General features: G+C 39.2%; 1 protein-coding gene across 2 annotated transcripts in view; it reads left to right on the forward strand.

The window, feature by feature from the left end:
• Chrm3 (cholinergic receptor muscarinic 3) overlaps window positions 1–20086 on the forward strand; it is a 467271-nt gene that overhangs the window by 201464 nt on the left and 245721 nt on the right. For both annotated transcript variants that reach the window (XM_036188620.1, XM_036188621.1), the window contains one exon: window positions 16896–16957. The gene's annotated coding sequence lies outside the window, so the exon portion shown is untranslated. The remainder of the gene's footprint in view (window positions 1–16895; window positions 16958–20086) is intronic.

Below are 20086 nucleotides of genomic sequence, written 5' to 3' on the forward strand. Positions count from 1 at the left end.
CACCTCTAACTAAAAACAGATCACCAATGGGTTATACTTAAGCAAACTGATTGATGTTGAAGAGAGTGAGTAGAAATTGTGCCACATGCAAGATTCTAATGAATGTAAATGAATTGTTCTCATGGACCCAGTGAATGTGGAGGCTCTTTGGCTCTCTAATGTGTCTCTGTCATTGTCCCATGAGCCCAGCAACCAGTTTCTCCCTCTGCTTAAAGATCTTCAGCAACAGAAGCCCCATGCTTTGTTCAGATCTTTCAAAGTTTCAAAGGACCATCAGAAGTTATGCTTAATAAATGTTCTTAAGGAATTGGGTGTCAATGTTCTAAATTTTTTTCAATTCATCTGTTTCTTGGTTAGTTTTATTTGTTAATTTGGCCCAACCTAGAATCATCAAGAAGGAAAGTCTTACTGAGGAAATATCCAGTTCAATTTGTCCATGGGCATGTTAAGGTAGGGGAGGGTTGTCTTGATTATTAACAATGTAGGAAGACTCAGCCCATTGTAAGTGGTACCATTCCCTGGGTATTGTATTGAACAGTAGAAAAGAGGAGAAATCTAATTGAGATCAGACAAGCAAATAATGATACATGCATTTATTCCCTGTAGATACGATACTTAAGTCACTGCCTTGACTTCCTTGCAATAATTGACTATAGCCTGGAACTGTGAGCCAAATGAACATTTCATCCATAGGTTCCTTTTTGCCAGGATACTTTAGCACCATAATAGAAATAAAACTAGAGCAGTCTGTCCAAAGGAAAAAAAAATACATTTAATTGGGCTGTTTTTGCTGAATCTTCATTAGTTGATTTTATGAATGGAGCTATAACTGTTAATTGAATTGCCCTTTATCAATCAAGGATTTCTATACTTTCTACATCTGTCAAAGACCTCTTTAGGACTTCCAAACTTCCTTAAGTGAGAAAACTACTTCTTGTTTTGTAAATTTCAGCCTTCCTCTTCAGACAGATAAGGAGAAAGCAATCAGACCCAGTGATGAACAGCAGCCAGCCAATGCCTCACTGCCTGCCAGCTTCCCTCTCTCATAAACTCGGAGAAATGTTGTCCTAGCACTGTGAGAAATGATGAATTTCTAATACATTTTTCTCCAGACTTCCTTTGTTGCACCACCCTAGAAGTACAGACCCTATGTACTTCTAACCATTCTCTGGATTCTTATGGGAAGTTACTTAGGGAGTAATGAGAACCTAACTTGTTAGCAATTGCTATAGAAAATCATAATGGTTCTGGCTATAGAGTTAGACCAGCTTTAAATTCCACCAGTGAGGAATCAACCTAACTTCCCCAGGACTCAATTTCCCCCCCTCAGTTACAGCAATGAAAATTGACACATACCCCCTCCCACCATAGTTACAGTAAAAAAGAATCACTACATAACTTGTGAAAACTATATGGAATGAGTAAGCCCATGTTGGATGTAAACTTAAGCTTAAGAGAATGCTGTGTGAACTATTACAAAACAGGCAGATGGGATTCAAGGCACTGTGCCCTCCTTTTCTGTACAGCTCACCCAGTGCTCTTAGAACACTAGCAGTGTAAGTGAAGAGGTGATGTGTTCATGAAGCTTGAATTCTTTGCTCATCCTCCAGCTTACATCTTCATTGCTGGAGACTAACTCGAAGGACTAGCACATGACTTACAGCAGAGAAAGCATTTCCACAGCACCACATTTGCATGTGACATAAGAAAACAATCCAATGTTATATCTTTATACATATATTAATGGAGGTTTTTCCAGATATATATGAAAGTGATCACACACACACACACACACACACACACACACACACACACACACACACACAGAGAGAGAGAGAGAGAGAGAGAGAGAGAGAGAGAGAGAGAGAGAGAGAGAGAGAGAGAGAGAGAGAGAGAGAGAGCATGTGTGCTTATATGTTTGAAATGTATTCCAGTTAAAGTGCCACATAATAAAGCAGAGTTCCTGGTCAGTATGATACACATAGAAACAAAGAAGCCTAATGGCTTAAGGACTTATGGCTTAAGATTCCATATGTAATACTGTTAGGAAAATATCTATCACTGCAAAGGGAATAGAAACAAAGGAGCAATAAGTCTTTGAAGAAGATATCAAGTTACTGTTGTAGTGCATATTTCCGTCTCTGTGACTTTATGTCTCTCTCTGGCATGTGAATACATATATATACACATTTAAGACAGAGTTTCTCAGTGTAGCTTTGGAGCCTTTCCTGGAACTTGCTCTGTAGCCCAGGCTGGCCTCAAACTCACAGAGATCTACCTGCCTCTGCCTCCTGAGTGCTGGGATTAAAGGCGTGTGCCACCACTGCCCAGTATGTGAATATATTTTATATTTTATTCTGTCTCACCTCTTTTCAACACTGCTTCTCCATGCTTCCCTCTCACAAATGCACACCCATTCAGCCCACATCAATGACTGACTGCAGGCTCTCATCAGAAGTGCAATGTGCTGACAGTGATAATTAGGAAAGATGCAGCGTTCCCATGCAAGATGCCCAGAAAAGAACATCATTCAATAGTCCTGTAGCTCATCTGTGCTTTCTTAAAGCCTGTGGCTCAAACTGACTCATGATACTCAACAAAATACTATGATACGATGAGCCTGGATACTGAAGAAATGCAAAAACTGAGAAAGTAACTGCATCTATTAAAAGTATTAATGGCTGTATTGATTCTGTAGAATGAAGCACATCAAAACATCAATTAGATAATATTGTCAAGACAAAAAACATAAAGAAAGAAAAGAACAATGCCATATATAGTATAAAAGTCTAGAAAGCACCTTAGCTTAGACTTATTATGCCATCGGTGTAACAAGGGTAGCTAGCTAGCAAAGCGTTATTCGTGTGTATAAAAATAACTTTTACAATTATAATTCTTATTTGCAAACAGTTTGAACACTGTGTCATTTCTTTCCTTATGCCTGGTTTCCCTGTGATCCATACTGCTCTACGCTGGTAAAAATACTAACTTCTATCTTGTCCAACAAAATGTTTATCCTCTGAGTCTGGAAAAATGGATCAACATTTAAAAGCAATTGCTTTTCTTTCAAAAGATCTGCAGTTCTTACAAGTGTCTTACAACCACCTACAAGAGTATCTGATATGCTTTCCTGGCCTAACATGCACTGTACTTACACACACAAAAATAATATTATTATTATTAATAATAATAATAATAATAATAAAATATATTAAATGTATACTCTCTTAGTAGAACTAACATGTGAGTCTAAAGAACAACCATGAAGACTGGCAAGATGGCTCAGTAAGTAAGCACTTGCTGCCCAAGTCTGGTGACCTTAGTTTAATGCTTAGACTCCACAAATTGTCTTCTCCTTCCACATGTAGGCCACACACATCGCACATATATCACATACTAATAATAAGTTTAGAAAAAATAATTCACACATAAGTAGAAACTAACTTGTAGACTTTAGACTTATTTACATTTAGAGTATGTTTAAATCCCCAAATCACAGTGTAATTGTCAACAATTCTAACAACATCTATCACAGTGATAAATACTCCAGACACATAGGGTTGATGGAATTTTCAAACTCAAAGGTATTATATTCAAATAAAAATAGTCTATTATCTGAAAAGGTGTTCACTTCTAGTTTCTAATAAAATGGAAGAATGGCTATATTAGTATTTGGCTGACACAGTTCTCAAATACACTGGTTTGCGTTTGATTTTAATAATGAGTCATCTAATGAGTCTAATACTTTTCTTCATCTCCCAACTCATTCATTATTTGTAAAAGTGGTCTTAGAAATATTGTTGTTACAGGAATGAAACCATTTCTATATCAATTTATTATACTCCCAAATTGAGAACAAATATTCAAATCCTACCCTTTCCTTGCTCTCCTTCTCTGTCTACATCTGATCTCTCAACCCTGCAAGGTAGGCACCATTTCTGTACGGTTACCATAGACCAGACATAGATCTTACAGCTCAGGCAGATACCCAGAAGGAAGAGGATATAGTGATTGGGCTTTGCAAAGGAATATCCTTGCTAATGCACTTAAGAATGTCACGATAAATAGCAAGAATAAACTTCTAGCTTCTATAGCACTTTCCACATACTACTTATCTCCTATATACTTCATGTATAAAGTTTTCTTTCATGTTTTCAAAAAGTAAAGTGAAACATCTTTGGAGACACTAGAATTCATTAAAATCTAAGATACAGGTAGTTTAGTTCTTTCCAAGAGAAAAGTGACTGCCAGATGACAGTCAAGAAAAACCTCCTTTCCTGGTCCACCCTTGAGGTTCCCTTTGCTCATCTAACACTAGGACCTTAGAGAGCCTTCTGAGTCTTCCTGTTTAGAAAGACCAGGCAGGAGCCTTGACTAATAGGATTCATTGGTTGTTATTGTTATTTCCATTTCCGTGTGTGTGTGTGTGTGTGTGTGTGTGTGTGTGTGTGTGTGTGTGTACTGGTAAACTTGTGTTCAGGATTTTGAATCCTGAGGTGGTTGACGTCAGAACCCATCCTCCATTGCTCTTGCAGTTTATTCCTTGAGGCATACTCTCTTAGTCAAACACAGAGTTTGTAGATATGGTTTGTCTTGCTAACCAGCTTGCTCTGGGAATCTTCTGTCTCTACCTTCTGAGACCAGAATTGCAGGTGGGACACCACACTAATCCAGCATTTAAGTGGGTTCTGGTGATCTGAACCCTGGTCTTCAAACTTGCAAGGTAAGCACCCTAGCCACTGAACTACCATCTCCCCAGCTGCTGCATTCATTGTTCAACCAAACATACAGGCAATATATAATTCCAATAGATATCTCTAGAATTTAATCTAGATGCTCACCAGTCACCCTAAAGAGAGTCAAGATACCTTGAGTGAAAAAGAAAAATGGCACCTCATGACTGATACAGGTCTCTGACTCCAACACCATAGTATCTAATCCCTGACAGAAGTGATGCACCAATCTGCACCATGAATTGACACCAAAATGAAAGTGGACCTTTAACACTGGATACAAAACAGGCTGCTTATAGAACTCCTATTTCTCACTTCTGCAGTAATCATCATGATGGCCTGTCATGGTTTTACCTCTGTGTGTTCTTTCACGTGTGTTATTTAACACCAATGGATGTGCTTTAGGGACAATTTCAGAAATAAAAATACTCTAAATAAATAAATAGAATTAGCATAACCACCACTATTAACAGTCCTACTTGCAAGTTGATCATGTGACTTTTTAACCTGATTGATCAACAAATCCACTGGGGTACAATTAGATTTCCTATGTGTCTCTTAAGATTAGTGTTGTCAGCAGAACCTGGTACATTCAGTAGAGGCAGGTCCAAGCCCCTCTCTCTGCATGCTGACTCCCCTGGGAGGCACATACCTTGTTTGAAGAAGAAATGGGGGCTGGGTTAGAGGGAAGGCTGGAGGGGCAGGAGGAGGGAAGGGAGTGGGATCTATGGTTGGTATGTAAAATGGATAAAAGGTTCCTTAATGACAAAAACACAAGATTAGTGTTGTCAGGTGGAACCAGGGTCTGACTCAGTAGCAGGAACTAACCTAGAACTCAATGTGTAGTCCAGAGTATCCTGGAACTTGTAGAAATCCTTATGCCTCAGTCTTCCAAGGGCTATAATTGTAGGTGTAAGTCTTGACACCTAGCTTGTTTTGTGAAGATTTTTCTTTTTATTATAAGACTAGGATTGGTATGTAAAATGAAAAAAAATTGTCTTAATTGAAAAAAGACTAGGAAGTTGCCAACAGAACTTTAGATCTGGATTTTCTCATTTTATCTATTCCTTGACATAATTCTTGGATATCTTATGCAACTTTTCTTTAAGATTTTCCCTTAGGGAATCTCTTAAGGGGTTTCTTGCTATTTGCATTTATCATAAAGTCCAGGGTGCCCTTGGATGCTTGTAGTCCAATATCCAACAGTATGTGTTAACCTGTGTTAACCATTCACCAATCAGAAGTATTGTTAAAGCCAACATGAAAACACTAGACTAATTCAAGACACTTGAACATTTTCTGAAAGATTATTTAGCAAAAAACTCCAGGAAATCTCATTAAGCATGGTGTTTACACTGCCAGTCATGTTATATTTCCTGAAACAACTATACAGTTAGAATTGCCAAAATTATAATTCATCATCTTCAAAATGACCTTTCCAAATATTTAAGAGGTCAAAATATTAGCAAAATATGGTCTTAGGGGCTCATTAGAATTTTTAAGAGTGTGTCTAATAATGTCAAGGTTGCATTTCAAAATGTGGTATTTGAAAGTATGTATTTCTAAATAATGCTGTCAGATTATTTTGAAACCCCAGATTGTTTTGATGTTGTTGTTGTTGTTGATGATGATGATGATCACGAGTACAGTATTTGGTACTCAATTTTCAGGAAGGTAAATTTATTTTTCTTTATAGAGTCAATAAACTTGGGGAAAATACTTACACAGACTTGAGAGCAAATTTCATTATCATCTAGGCTAGACTCTGAGTTTTATTTTTCCTGTACAGTGGTAGAGATGATCATTTCTGAGCTGCTAAGACAATATAGCAATTGCCCTGTCTTCACTAAGAATACGTAATCCATCCTAACAAGGTTAGGGAAAGCAGGTGTTGGAATGGACATGCCTTCAGGAAAGCCATAGTCCATATCTTAGTTTTCACACTTCTGGCTACTACTGTTGTGATCATGGAAAAGCATAGTATTGAAATAATCCAGTAGCTCTCAAATTTAAGTACTGAATCTCTTTCTAGCATACTACAGAGCTACAGGAACATTGAGTATAATCTAGGAAATGTGAACATCTATGAAACATCATGTTATTGTCAATTTTGCCTCCTAAACCCCTTCATGTTGGCCAGGTGTCCAAATCAGACAATTCTAGTGGCTCCATACAATTCCTGCAAGAGTTAGTTTGGATAAAGATGATGAAACAATAGGGAAAATTTGAACTTACATCATGACTTTAAAACATCTGTAGTTGTGTGTGCGTGTGCATGTGCATGTGTGTGTGTGCATGTGTCTGTGTGTGTGTGTGTGTGTGTGTGTGTGTGTGTGTGTGTGTGTGTGTGTGTAGGCAGGCAAGTTCATGTAACAACACACATGTGGAGGTCAAAGAAAAAAACTGGGTGCCAGTCATCACCTTCTACCTCTTTTGAGATGGGAGCCTCTTCTTCTCTACTTCATATTTGAGGCTAGCTGCCCCACAAGTTTTTAAGGATTCTCCTATTTCTACCTCCATCTTACCTTATGAGTGCTGAGATTGTGGGATTATAGCTGCATACACTACTGCATCTAGTTTAACTGTAAGAAGTTTGTGTTAGCTACAGTGTACCAAAAAATTACTGCAGTTGCAAAGTACCAGGCTTGACTTACCATTTGCTCTGGTTTGAGTTGTTTGTCCATCTGGTCAGCAAAGGCACATGTTGGGCCCATGGGCTCTGTGAAAGTAATAGACACACAAATACGTCAGTAGAAATAGTGTTCAACTAGAGGAAAGTGATTAGCCTCAGTGTTAAATGAAAGTGTGGGATTGTGACAGAGGGACTGTAGCACATGCTTTTATTGCCTTGTGACCAAATGCCTGATGGAAATGATTTAAAGAGGGACATCTTTGTTCTGGTTCAGTTAGATGGTGAAGTCAATCATGGCTCTTGCAGAGGACCCAAGGTCAGTAGTTCTCAGGATCTGTGTCAGGCAGCCCACAACTGTTTGTAATTCCAGCTCCAGGGGATCAGTTGCCTCTTCTAGCCACCATTGCTACTTATCCCACACATGACATACACACACATACATAACTAAATATAATTAATAATAAAATTTGCCTATGCACAATTGGTGGAAATGTGGCCAAAGAATACAACCTGTGCACCCTCAGAACAGTGTTAGCTCATCTCACAGTGACTTTATTTTCCAGAACAGAAGTAGTTTGGCTTACTCTGGAAAGGAGAATCAAAGTAAACTGTGACTCAGTGTTTCATCCTAGGTCTGGTTGAGTATGAACCCTAGAACTGTAAAGGGCTGGCCCAAACTGTTGATTTCAGAAGCTGCTCCTCAATTTAAACCTATTTTTTCCTCAGAGTTTTATATGTGTACATACTATGTTGAAAATACATTCCTGGTTCAATAGAATGCCCACTCTAGTCCAAGTAGGTCTCTATACAGGGACATTTAGCACTTGGCTCCAAGGTTGCCAGTTTTACAGTCATCTATTTTGCTTATGAAAGTTTGTATTTAACTTTTTTGTTACTAACATTAAAAATCTTATAGATGTGGTTATGTGTTTTTAATTTCAGATAGTTGGTAAGAACATATTTGAAAGATCTAATGCCTAATATTCCTTTTATGACATAATAAAATGTTATCTGGCAGAACCTAAAAAATAAAATAAAATAAAATAAAATAAAATAAAAAGACTTTGAAGATTGAAGAATGACAAAAAAAAATATCTCCAAAGAAGCCAGTTGTGGGTACTAAGCAGAACAATACCTTCATTTGCTTGTTTAAGAGTAAATCTGCCTACAGACTTTAAATTGGAGCAAAGACTATTCAAAGTTCCCTGTCTCCTGGTCAATTCCAAAGTGCAGGAGCTGAGTCTGGCTGTTCTACTGTAGAACAATGACCTAGGAGGGCAAATTTCCCTCTTGATCCTGTAAGATGTCTCTTCAGCTTCTTCTGGGCGCATCCAAAGGAATGTCCTTTTTATACAAATCTAAACTCCACAAACATTTCATCCCTTCAAAATTCCATCCTCTGACCCTTGTACACACCATGGCTTGGTCAGCTCTGCAAAACTGCTGAAAAAATAACGTATTTATTCCTGAACTTCATACTCATGTGATGTCTTAGGGAAATACTGAGAATGAGAGACACTAAGAGCAGACTGCAATTTAAAGACTGTAATTAAATCTACCTGGATCAGGACTTGCAAAAGGTCACCTGAAGAAAAGGGTGATTAACATTTCCAAAACCTGAGCTAACCCATGTCTGCTGAAAAGTAGCATTTTAAAGATACAGCACTGTTTATAAAATTAAGGCGTTTGGGGACTGGACTTTTCCTTTTGTCACATTTTTTTTTTTTTTTTAGCTTTTATAGATTACAGGAAACCATTTGGTGGGTTGGAAATTTTTAAATTATGATTTCATGGGAGAAATAATAGCATTGACTTTTAGGTTGGGATGTCTTTTCCTCGTAGGGTGACTCACTGAAGGGAGTATTTTGTAGTTTTCACTCCTTAGGATACAAAGCCTTCAAGAATAATTTCTGAATCATAATTAATTTTTTTTCTTTTTCACCAAATGTATTTTCTGAAAATTTTATTTTTCTTCTTCATAGCATAGGATAGACAAATCTTGTTCCCAACTGGCCTTCACCCTCAGCATAAGAATTCCAAGAGTAATGAAAGACTATCATTGAGAAGTGAGAACTCATACACATAGAGATGGTATATAGCTGTAGACACTTGTATAAATGGAAATACCTGCACAAATTGGTAAGTTAATATTGTAGATAGATCAATAGAGATATATCCAATTATGGTGAGGAAAGGGGAAATAAAGTAGCTACTTTTTGATAATCAATTGACTGACACCAAACAAAACTTTAAATGTGAATATTCCCTAACTTGTTAATCATAGCTGTAGGAATACATGGCTAAAATGAGTATACATAAGTATATAAAGATTATTATTACTGTACTATTTATAATATAAAGAAACAAGAAACCTTAGTTCTCTACAAAAGGACCAACCAAGTGAGGTAGATCAGTTTTATACAGAGCCCACAAAAGATCTATGCAGACTGACTAAAAAGGCTCCTTCTATGTTCAGTGTGAATAGAAATGCACAGACATCAAAGTGGTATTGTCACTGTCCAGGAGATGGGTATATTTCAGAGGAGGGCACAAGGAATGACAGACATATAACCAAGGAAACCAAGAGTGGAAGAAACAAAGACCATTTAAGTTTTTCCTTTGAATGGGTATTTGTGACTTTAAAAAGTAAAAAAAATAATAATTTTATTGTATATTATTTTACGTTAATGGTCCTTTTTTCAAATTCTGTTTCTGAGTTGAGTTGCTTAGAATGAAGGCTTGTAGAGGTCAGGGTTCAAGGGAACACAGACAGAAACAGGGTGAATAATCTGTGTTCTTCTTTTAGTTCCCACACCATGCTTTCTCTGTAGGTTGCTGATAATCATAAATAAGCTTGTCTTCTAGGTTTACACATGACTGAATATTTCAAATCACAAATGGGACCAAGTAAAAGTCCTTTTATGGTACAAGCATAAATTGGTCCTCTTATAGTACAAGAGTAAAAGTGAAATTGTTTAAATCTATGTTGCTTCTTTAACCCACCTCATCTGTTCCAGTGACTCTAACTAACCACCTGTTACCACCCTACTTGCTGAGGTTCAAAAATGTCAGGATAAGTCTAACAGCAAACAAATGACTCACCCAGTTATGTCCAGATGGAGGCCCCATAGTAGATTCACCACCATGAGTTATCTTTAAATTCATCATTATAGGGGCTGGAGAAATGGCTCAGTGGTAAAGAGCATTTGGTGTTCTTGCAGAGGTCCTGGGTAAGGGTCCTAGCATCCATGTCAGGTAGTTTACAACCTCCTTGTAACTAACTCCAGCTCCAGGGGATCTGGTGCCATCTTCTGAGATCCATGTGCATCTGCACTCATGTGCACACCCACACACAGAATCATATGTAAAAAATAAAAGTTTCTTAGAAATATTCACTATAAAAGGAGCTGGTGCAGTATGAAAATGTTGTACTGAAATCTACTCCTTTGTATAATTAATATACACTAAAAAGTTTAACTTAAAAAGTGGAGCTGGAGTTTTAGGATGTTGCTTTTTTATCCTTATAGTGAAGGATGTTAGTGAACAGAGTATGTTAAATGTGCTTTGTCTTCAGCAGTAGCCTACTTAAAATTCAGATTTCATTTTAAACTCAATATGAACAAAAAATAGAATTCCAAATCTGTAAGAATTGGACTAATATGTATTTCCAACTTCAATTTTCTAGGGCTTTATGATTTTAAAAAACTCAAAGCTGAAACTAACCTCCATTTGTATACAATAGAATTAAATAATAAATTGGATGGAAATTAAAGATGAGCCTGACAAGACACTAAAATTGTGTGTGTGTGTGTGTGTGTGAGAGAGAGAGAGAGAGTGTTATGCCACGTTTCTCCTTCCTCAGAAGTTTCTTGCAACTTTTAGAAGTAAATGAAATAAATTGAAGTAACATTTAATTGCCTGCTGCCGCCAGTAAGCTTAGTCTATACTTTGATTTTATAAGGGCCTATGATACCTCATTAAATTGTTAACGTTTTTCTCATGTTGCATGAAATCTGTCCATTTTCGAGTTGATGTCCACATTTGAAGCAGTAGGCTTTTTCTGGAGTCACTCATAGTAACTCTAGGAACTGCAGTGAAGTACCAACTCTGGACTTTCAAGATGATAATCTAACAGGATTCAAATCCTCAAAACTTAGCTGAAAAAAATCTTTTCTACTTTCTAATTCTTTTGAGGATACACATTTCTCTTATTATTTTTTAATTTTATAATTTAATTTTACATATCAGCCACAGATTCCCCTCTCCTCCCTCCTCCCACCCACGCCCACCCTCTCCCAAGCCCACCCCCCATTCCCATCTCCTCCTGGGCAAGGACTCACTTGCCTGGGGATTCAGGTCAACCTGGTAGATTTGGTCCAGGCAGGTCCAGTCCTCTCCTCCTAGGCTGAGCAAAGTGTCCCTGCATAAGCCCCAGCCAGCTCATGCACTAAAGACAGGTCCCAGTCCCACTGCCTGGGGGCCTCCCAAACAGTTCAAGCTAATCAACTGTCTCACTTATCCAGAGGGCCTGATCAAGTTGGGGGCTCCTCAGCTATTGGTTCATAGTTCATGTGTTTCCACTGGTTTGGCTATTTGTCCCTGTGCTTTTTCCATCATGGTCTCAACAATTCTCAGTTATACAATCCCTCCTCTTTCTCGCCAGTATGGCCAAGTGGTCTAAGGTGCCAGACTCAAGTAAGCCAGACTCAAGTAAGCCTTTTATAGTGTTTATCCCAGCAACAGAAAACAAACTAGGGCAAAATTTTGGTAAATATTTGTTGTGCTTGTTTCTACTAACATTATATGGGATTTAATAAGAAAGGGGGTAGCAAGTTTGCACGCCAGCTATGTCATTTGCTTACTGGACTATACTCAGGGACAGTTATTAGACCTATGTATTTTATTTGCAAATTGGAAATAATGAAAAACACTCTCCCAACACCTTTCACCTGGTGCTGTTTTGGGTTCTCTTATATAAGGTTGTTTTATTGAAATAACCACTTTAGGGTTCAGAGATAGCTCAGCAGATAAAATGCCTTCAGTATAAGCCTAAAGACCTGAGTTCCATCCTTGGCACCTACATGAGAAGCCTGTGGTGGCATTCCCTTTTAATTACAGAGCCAGAGAGGTAGAGACAAGAAGAGGCCTAAAGCTCAATGGCCAGCCAGCCTAGCCTCATCAGTGAGCACCAGGTCCCAATAAGAGACCCTGTGTCAAAAACACAAGGTGGGTGACACCAGAGGAACAGTACCCAAGGCTGACCTCTCGCTTCCACGTGCACATGCATACACACACACACATACACTCGCAAAGAATCATTTCATGTGATAAATTGTTGTGTCTCCTTTACTGTGGATGGACTGATGAGAAGTGAAATGATGGACAGATCAGGAAATGGGTGAATTTCTGCATGATCATCAACAAGAATGTAATGCAGATAGACTTTACCTAATCTCTGAGTTTGGGTGCTCTATTTATTCTTTAGCTATAGAAAAGGTATCTCAATTTTTCCAAAGTACTTGTTATTATTTTGGTTTTCAAATAAAGTAGGCTAGCAAACCTTGAAATTAAATTGGGAATATTTTGATTATCCCTAATAGTCTAGTATCTAATTTCAGACGAATTCAAAAGTTAAATTAGTTAATTAAGCCCAGTTATTTCAAGACTGTGAGCAGGTTCAATTCTATCTAAATCAGATGACTAGGGACTCATTTATCATCCACTTAAATAGCAAAACAGTAACATCTAACTTGATGTTTTGTGTCTTTGTGAAGATAAGAGAAATGTGTATCCTTAAAATAATTAGAAAGTAGCAAAGATTTTTTTCCAGCCAAGTTTTAAGGAAATGAATCCTGTCAGATAAGCATTCTGAAAGTCCAGAGTTGTCACTTCACTGCAGTTCCTGGAGTCACTATGGGTAAATCCAGAAAAAGCCTATTACTTCAAAAGTGGACAGGACAACCTAACTCTTACACGTTGTCAATCAAAGGAGGGGTTTTCTGTCCCATAGAAAGAAATCTGTCTTCTAGCCTTCCATGGTTATTCTTCTGCCCTCCAGCTTTGTGGCCTTCTATGTTCAGCTGTCTGCATAATTAAGACAGTCATCTTTGGCACCGCCTGTCACATTCTGAGGCTGTAACCTTCTGAACCACAGTTACAGAGATTTGCAGAAGCCAATCTTCTACAGTCAGAGATTTAAAGCTTACTCGTAAGTGAATGCCATGCACAATTAATTGGCAATAGTATGAATTTGAAGCCAGGATGAAAGCCAGCATGCTTGCTAGTTTTCAAAATGAATACTTTGCTGTACCTGATACTGGAGAAACTTCAAGGTCTTCAGCCTCAGGGATTGCTCTCAAATTCATTTACTGAACTTACATCAACAGATAAGTTCATGATTTATCCCTCATGGGCTATTGTCACACTAATTTTGCTTTATTCATAGCTATATGTTGAATTGTCAAAGCAACCTGGATCCCACATGTTAGCAAGTCAGGAATCCTGGTTATAAATTAGACAAACATGATGAAGGTGTTGACAGACTTAACCCATTTTAACAATAAAATCCAAATGGTAGATGCTGCCTCAGTAACTGCTCTGTGGAAGATGGTAGAGCACTATGGGATGATTGGCCTGCATGTTAATGGAATCACCTTGAGAGGTGGCTGGTCTGGATGTGGAAAGAACCACCTTGCTATGCATTTGCCATTTGAGGTCAGTCTTCAGGACCCACTTGAAAGCCAAGCATGGACGCACATGCTTGTAATACCAGTGTTAGATGCTATGAGGACATCAACAGTGGCAATGAACTCTGCACTCATCAGTGTGCTACAAAGAAACTGCTTGTTAGATGGTGATGAGGGAAAGAAATCCTGCCTCCTCCCACCAAAGTGTCATTGGACCACATTTCCAGAAGGGGTGGAAGTGTTTATGTGTGGTTGGGTATAGATGTTCATTTCCAAGGGTATGTCACTATGCTGAAGACACAAAAGTCCTAGTGATTGTGTAGCAAGTACAATAATGCAAATGTAAAAAACTCAAATAGAACTAGATTCAAGGTCTAGGCTGTGATGACCTATTCCCACCCCATACCTAAGCCTCAGTTTCCCTATATGCAAAATGAATGCATGTCATAGAGTGGTCTGCCCCAACCCTTCCTTTTTTCACACAGTCTTCTCAATCAGGGGCTCCCAGGAGAGGAAGGGTCCATAGCTTTGTTCATCCCAGGTGCAAATAGGCAAGAGTTCCTTGGTGGTTCCCACACTGTGAGAAGTAGTGCAGGAAGAGGTCCAAGGAAAGGAAGAGCAGGTGTGCAGATGGCAGATATCTAATGCTCTGTGAGAAGTGGTTCTCAAAGTGACCACCTGTCTACAGCTTCTCCCTTTTCCCATCCCTTCCTGGCAGACTTAAATGACCATAATGCAGATCTATTTTTGACTTATGAATTACATTTTTCAGTTGCTATAAAACCTTCTTGAAGTTTGCTGTCCATCCCTGGTCTTTTGTTGTCACAGGCCACAACCTTCTCCTTGCTGAAAAAGTCCATTGCCTGTGACTGTAGCCTCCTTCCTACTTCTCCCTTTGAAGCTCCTCTTTCTCACCTGTTCCTTCTGTACAGCCCTGGTGACATTTGCTTTTCTGTGATTCCTACTTCCTTCACATCTTCACAGTAGTGTCCATGAGCTACTTCACATCCACAAGCTTCCTCTATGTTTTCCCATGGTGCCCCTTTCCTTTGCCTGATTAACCTTTAAAAGTGGTACTTCCTGGGCTGGTATCAGGGGGATTCGTCAGTTGATAAAGTTCTTGCCACATAAGCATGAGTACCTGAGTTTGCTCTCCAGGTCCCATTTGAATATGTTGGATGTAGTGGCACACACTTGTAATTCCATCACTGTGGACACAGAGAATTACATACCCCTAGGGCTTATGAGCCAGATTACCTAGCCTAATTGATGAACTTCAAGCCAGTGAGATACGGAGGTAGACAGGGTTCCTAAGGATGACACCCAGGTTGGCCTCAAGCCTCCATACACATGCACATAATTATTAAAAATTAGATTAATAAAAAGCACTTCATGTGCTAATAGGTTTTGTCAAGTTACCACAAACAGACATATCTAGGATGAAGGAATTTCTGTTGAGAAACTGCCTCCATCAGATTGACCTGTCAGCATGTCTGTAGGGCATTTTCTTGATTTCTGATTGCTATGGGAGGGCCTAACTCTCTATGGGCAGAGCCGTGCGTGGGCAGGTAAGCCTAGGACATATGAGAAAGGCAGCTAAGCTAATTGTAAGGAACAAGAGAGTAAGCTGTGTTGCTTCATGGTCTCTGCTCAAAGTTCCCGCCTCAACTTCCCTCAATGACGAACTATAACCCATTAGATGAAATAAACCCTGTCCTCCCATGTTGCTTTTGATCATGGTATTTATTGCAACAGAAAGCAAACCAGGTCATTTTTCTAAGGGTCTGGCCTAGTGCTTAGAGCTCTGAAGCAAGTGCTACATCTGAATGGAGTGAAATCATTTCCTTAACATTTCATTGTTTCCCTATATGAGATGGGGCTCTTCAAGAGGTCATTACATTAGCATATTCTTGAATGGTTTGGGGCAAGGTGGAATGCAGAGTTTTCCCAGATATTAGGCATATGACTTCCCTTTTAAAGAGAGAGGGCTGGAAAGGGATGGGAATGTCATTTTTCTCACTTTCTTCAGTGACCCTCTTTGTCAACCTGAGCTTAGGGAGACTTGAGGGGTGAAGTTGCAGAACCAGGATCCAGCTAGGTTCAGTTCCTTCCCCCGCCCCCTGCTTTTTTTAAATATGTCCTCTCACTGGCCTGAATTATCTCTCCTCCTGTCTCTATCTTCCAGGTTCTGGAATTACAGATGTGCACCACCATGCAGGGCTTTTTAATGTGAATTCTCGAGATGGAACTGGGGTTCTCATACTTGCATGGCAGGCACTTTACCCACAGAGCCTTCTATCCAGCCCCCAGTGACAGATAGCTTAGCTTTTCTGAATCCCTGTGCCCTCATTGCTGGTAACAGGGAGGTTCAGCCTTGTGACCTGTGGATTCACCTCCAATCAGAAATTCTGTAACTCTTCTATGTTGATTCCAATCATTTTCTATTAGCTGTTGACCTCTTCCTTCCCATGGTTCTGTAGACAAATTTCTAAACAGTCTTATTAGAAAAAGAAACACAGAGCCAAATATAGGGGTAAACGCTGTAGAGATCAGAGAGATACTGATAGCCACCAGCTAACCTTTCTATGGTTGGTACTGGGATTAAAGGCGTGGGTCTCCATACTTGGCTGTGTCCTTGAACACAGAGACTCTGCCTGCCATGTGATCAGATTAAGGGCATGTGCTACCACTGCCTGACTTAAGTTTATGGCTGGCTACGACCTCTAATCTCCAGGCAAACTTTATTTAATAACATGCAAATAAAATATCACCACACTTCAGCACAAATAAGATATCACCACATGGTCCTGTTTATTTGTTAACCACATTTTGTTGTTTTTCTAGTGCTGCATTCTGACTAGTGGCCAAGAACGTGACATTCCAAACTTCAGCAAAGGTACAGTAAGGTAAGTGTCTTTTCTATTTGACTCTGTGTTTGAAGGGAAAATTGATGGCTTGATCTATAAAAACCGATCAGTGAGAAATACAAATTATGAGTTGGTTTTAGGGAAACTTAAATTTTCTACTGTGTGCATCACCTCTTCCCCTTCAAGATGAGTTTTACCATGGCGTCTTTGTACATACATGTCATTACAATTTGTCCACATTTATTCCCAGGCTGTGTGTATCTCAATATAACTATGAACTGCTCAGTTGTGTCTTAATAGAAATAACACTGTCATTTCCTCATCTGATTCAAATTTAAAGTAAAAGCACGCTAACTAAATTTGAAACAAGCTGACTTTATTTTAAATATGTGTGTGTATAGAGAGAGATGATAAATAGATGATATAGATAGATAGATAGATAGATAGATAGATAGATATTTAGATAGACAGATAGATGACAGATGATAATTTACCTCAGCAACATCAGAATGCATAATATTTGAATTATCAACACATGTCTTAGTTTGTGCAAACAGATCACTTGTGTGTGTGTGTTTGTGTGTGGTGTGTGTGTGTGTGTGTGTGTGTGTGTGTGTGTGTGTGTATTTTTTAATAGCTTCTAGGGATGTGACTTGCTTCAGCAAATCTCCTAAATTTAACAACTGTCCTTTAATTTATATTGTCTTTGTTCAAGTGGTCCAAATTCAGATTGTGAGCATAAAGAAAGAGCAAGAGTATGTATGAAACAGCACAATTTTCTTCCCATGTTACTGCAGACAATGATTTTTTTTTCTATCCAGCAAACATTGTTACTACACTACCAAATGCATTCTTTCTTCCTGGAAATCTTTGTGCTGTGAAGGACAGCATAGCACCAACTAAAAAATTCACATCATGATGGGCATGGTGACTCTTACCTATAACTCTAGCACTCAGGAAACTGAGGCAGGAAGATTGCCATGAACTAGGCTACATGAGTTTAATGCCAGACAGGCTGCCACATGAAATCTTGTCTCAGAGAAAAAAATAGAACAGCGTCCCATCTCATCTCCACAGTACTCTTCATTTTAGCTATTTGACCCAGTTCTAACTAGTAGGCTCTGGGTAAGAGCTCTAAAGAAAGTTTCCTTAGGAAGAATTGATTTTGAGATGGTCTCCTTTGCTTCTGTCTCAGGGTTCTAATGGAGAAGCATAGCCTCATATTTCAATCTCAAAGACAGATGCAGCACAGCCATAAGGGTCAGGAGCAGAAAGAGAAAATGAATGTAAGCCCTGAAGAGACTGTGGACACACACACACACACACACACACACACACACACACACACACACACACACATGTGCACACATGCTTATGAGCACACACACAGGCACACACTTGTACACACACACACACACACACATGCACGCACACGCACACGCGCACTCATTCACTGATTTAGCAGAGCTTATTCGGTCATCTGACATTCAGATCCAAGTGAGGACCAAGCTGATTCAGAGCCTTCACACTGAGCCTTTATGCTCAACATCTGTCCACATTTGACTTAATCTTCAGAGCAGTGTGATACGTTGCATACTTCTTTTATCTGCATTTCGCAGATGATGAAACAGCTCTGAGATTTTAATAATGTTGTCCAGTAGTGGCATTTGTGACATTTGCACTTGGACTATTGGTTGTCCTTCCCCATGTTGCACCTGGTCCAGTAGTCCTGACCTTGGGAGTACGCTGCCAGGAGCCTGAGCTGTTGCTGGTTATGTTTTTTATAGCTACTAAGTGGGCCTGCTCAGCTAAGAAATGCTTTGTGAACTCATGAGGTTTCCATTAGATTATTATCAAATTAAGTGAACAAGTGAGTCAATTCTTTTCCGGGTAAAAAATAAAATATATGCAGAAAAACATCAGGTCTGGGGACCTGGAGATGAATTGGAGCTGCCCACGAATCCTGGGGATGCAATAAATGCAATGCTAATTGCTAGCACCGTCGATTGTATTTTGTCCTTTCGAAATCAACGTTTAGAAAATATGGTCTATATATGGCCATCAAAATCCGTATTTTATCCTATGATCTCAACCTCAAAACCTCAAATGCTCTTCTCCACCCAGCCACTATTTTCAATACAGTTTATTTGGTTCCAGAAAAGAAATAATTCAGATAAAAACTAAGTTATGTAATGAAATTTCTTTCCAAGAAAAAATCCTGCCAGGTGCTGAGGAAGTTACTGAGCTGCATCTGGGGAGGAGGGACTAAATAATGGGGAAAATCCCTGGGCTGGAAATGAAGAGGACGGGCTGTTGGGTGATAGCCCAGCTCCTCTCTAAAGTTTTGAAAGTCATTTTGCCTTTCCAGACCTCTGTTCTTTGTTTGTAAGTGGAGAGTGTAAAGATGTTCTCACAGGTTCATCACACAAAATTGTCACTCACTCCCTTGGGTTTTCTCTGATATTTAGGAAAGACCAATGTCTCTTTCTGGCCAGGGATCCTTGGGTTATCAGCTCCTCCCTTTTCCCTTCAGTTTCCTGCAAACACATACTGCATCTCTGGTATCTTTTACCACAGTCTTCCTTACTCTAAGGCATCCTGCCACCTCTCAGATGAGGATATTGGCTTCCTCATGGTCACTCAACTTCCATTCAGACCACATAAGAAAAATGAAAAGAAAAAAACAGCATGTAGGAAAGGATGACCATAAAAATTTAAAAAAAAAAAAATTTTAATCACTTCTCAAAAAAAGAAAAGAAAAAGAAAACCATATCTGGTGCTCATCAGAGTCCACTCTGGGGAACCTAATGAGACCTGCTCAAACCCACCTGTGTTTTCCCATGCATTTGCTGTGAGCCCTGTCGCACTGCCATGACTTAGCACATCTGATGGGACCTGCTCACTCATTTTGATCCTTTTGCTACCTGATCTCTGGCCTCACTCTTTCTTTTCTTGAATGTGTCTCATTGTCTTCTCCCCTCGGGGCCCTGGCACAGCCCTCTAGCACTTGACACCACTTGGCACTTCCAGTCATTCACTTTCTCTGTGTGTGTGTGTGTGTGTGTGGCGTCTGTCTCTGTCTCTATCTGTCTCTCTCTCTCTGTCTCTCTCTGTCTCTCTCTGTCTCTGTCTCTCTCTCTCTCTCTCTCTGTCTCTCTCTCTCTCTCT

This window comes from Onychomys torridus, chromosome 5 (genome assembly GCF_903995425.1).
Source record: "Onychomys torridus chromosome 5, mOncTor1.1, whole genome shotgun sequence".
Taxonomy (NCBI): domain Eukaryota; kingdom Metazoa; phylum Chordata; class Mammalia; order Rodentia; family Cricetidae; genus Onychomys; species Onychomys torridus.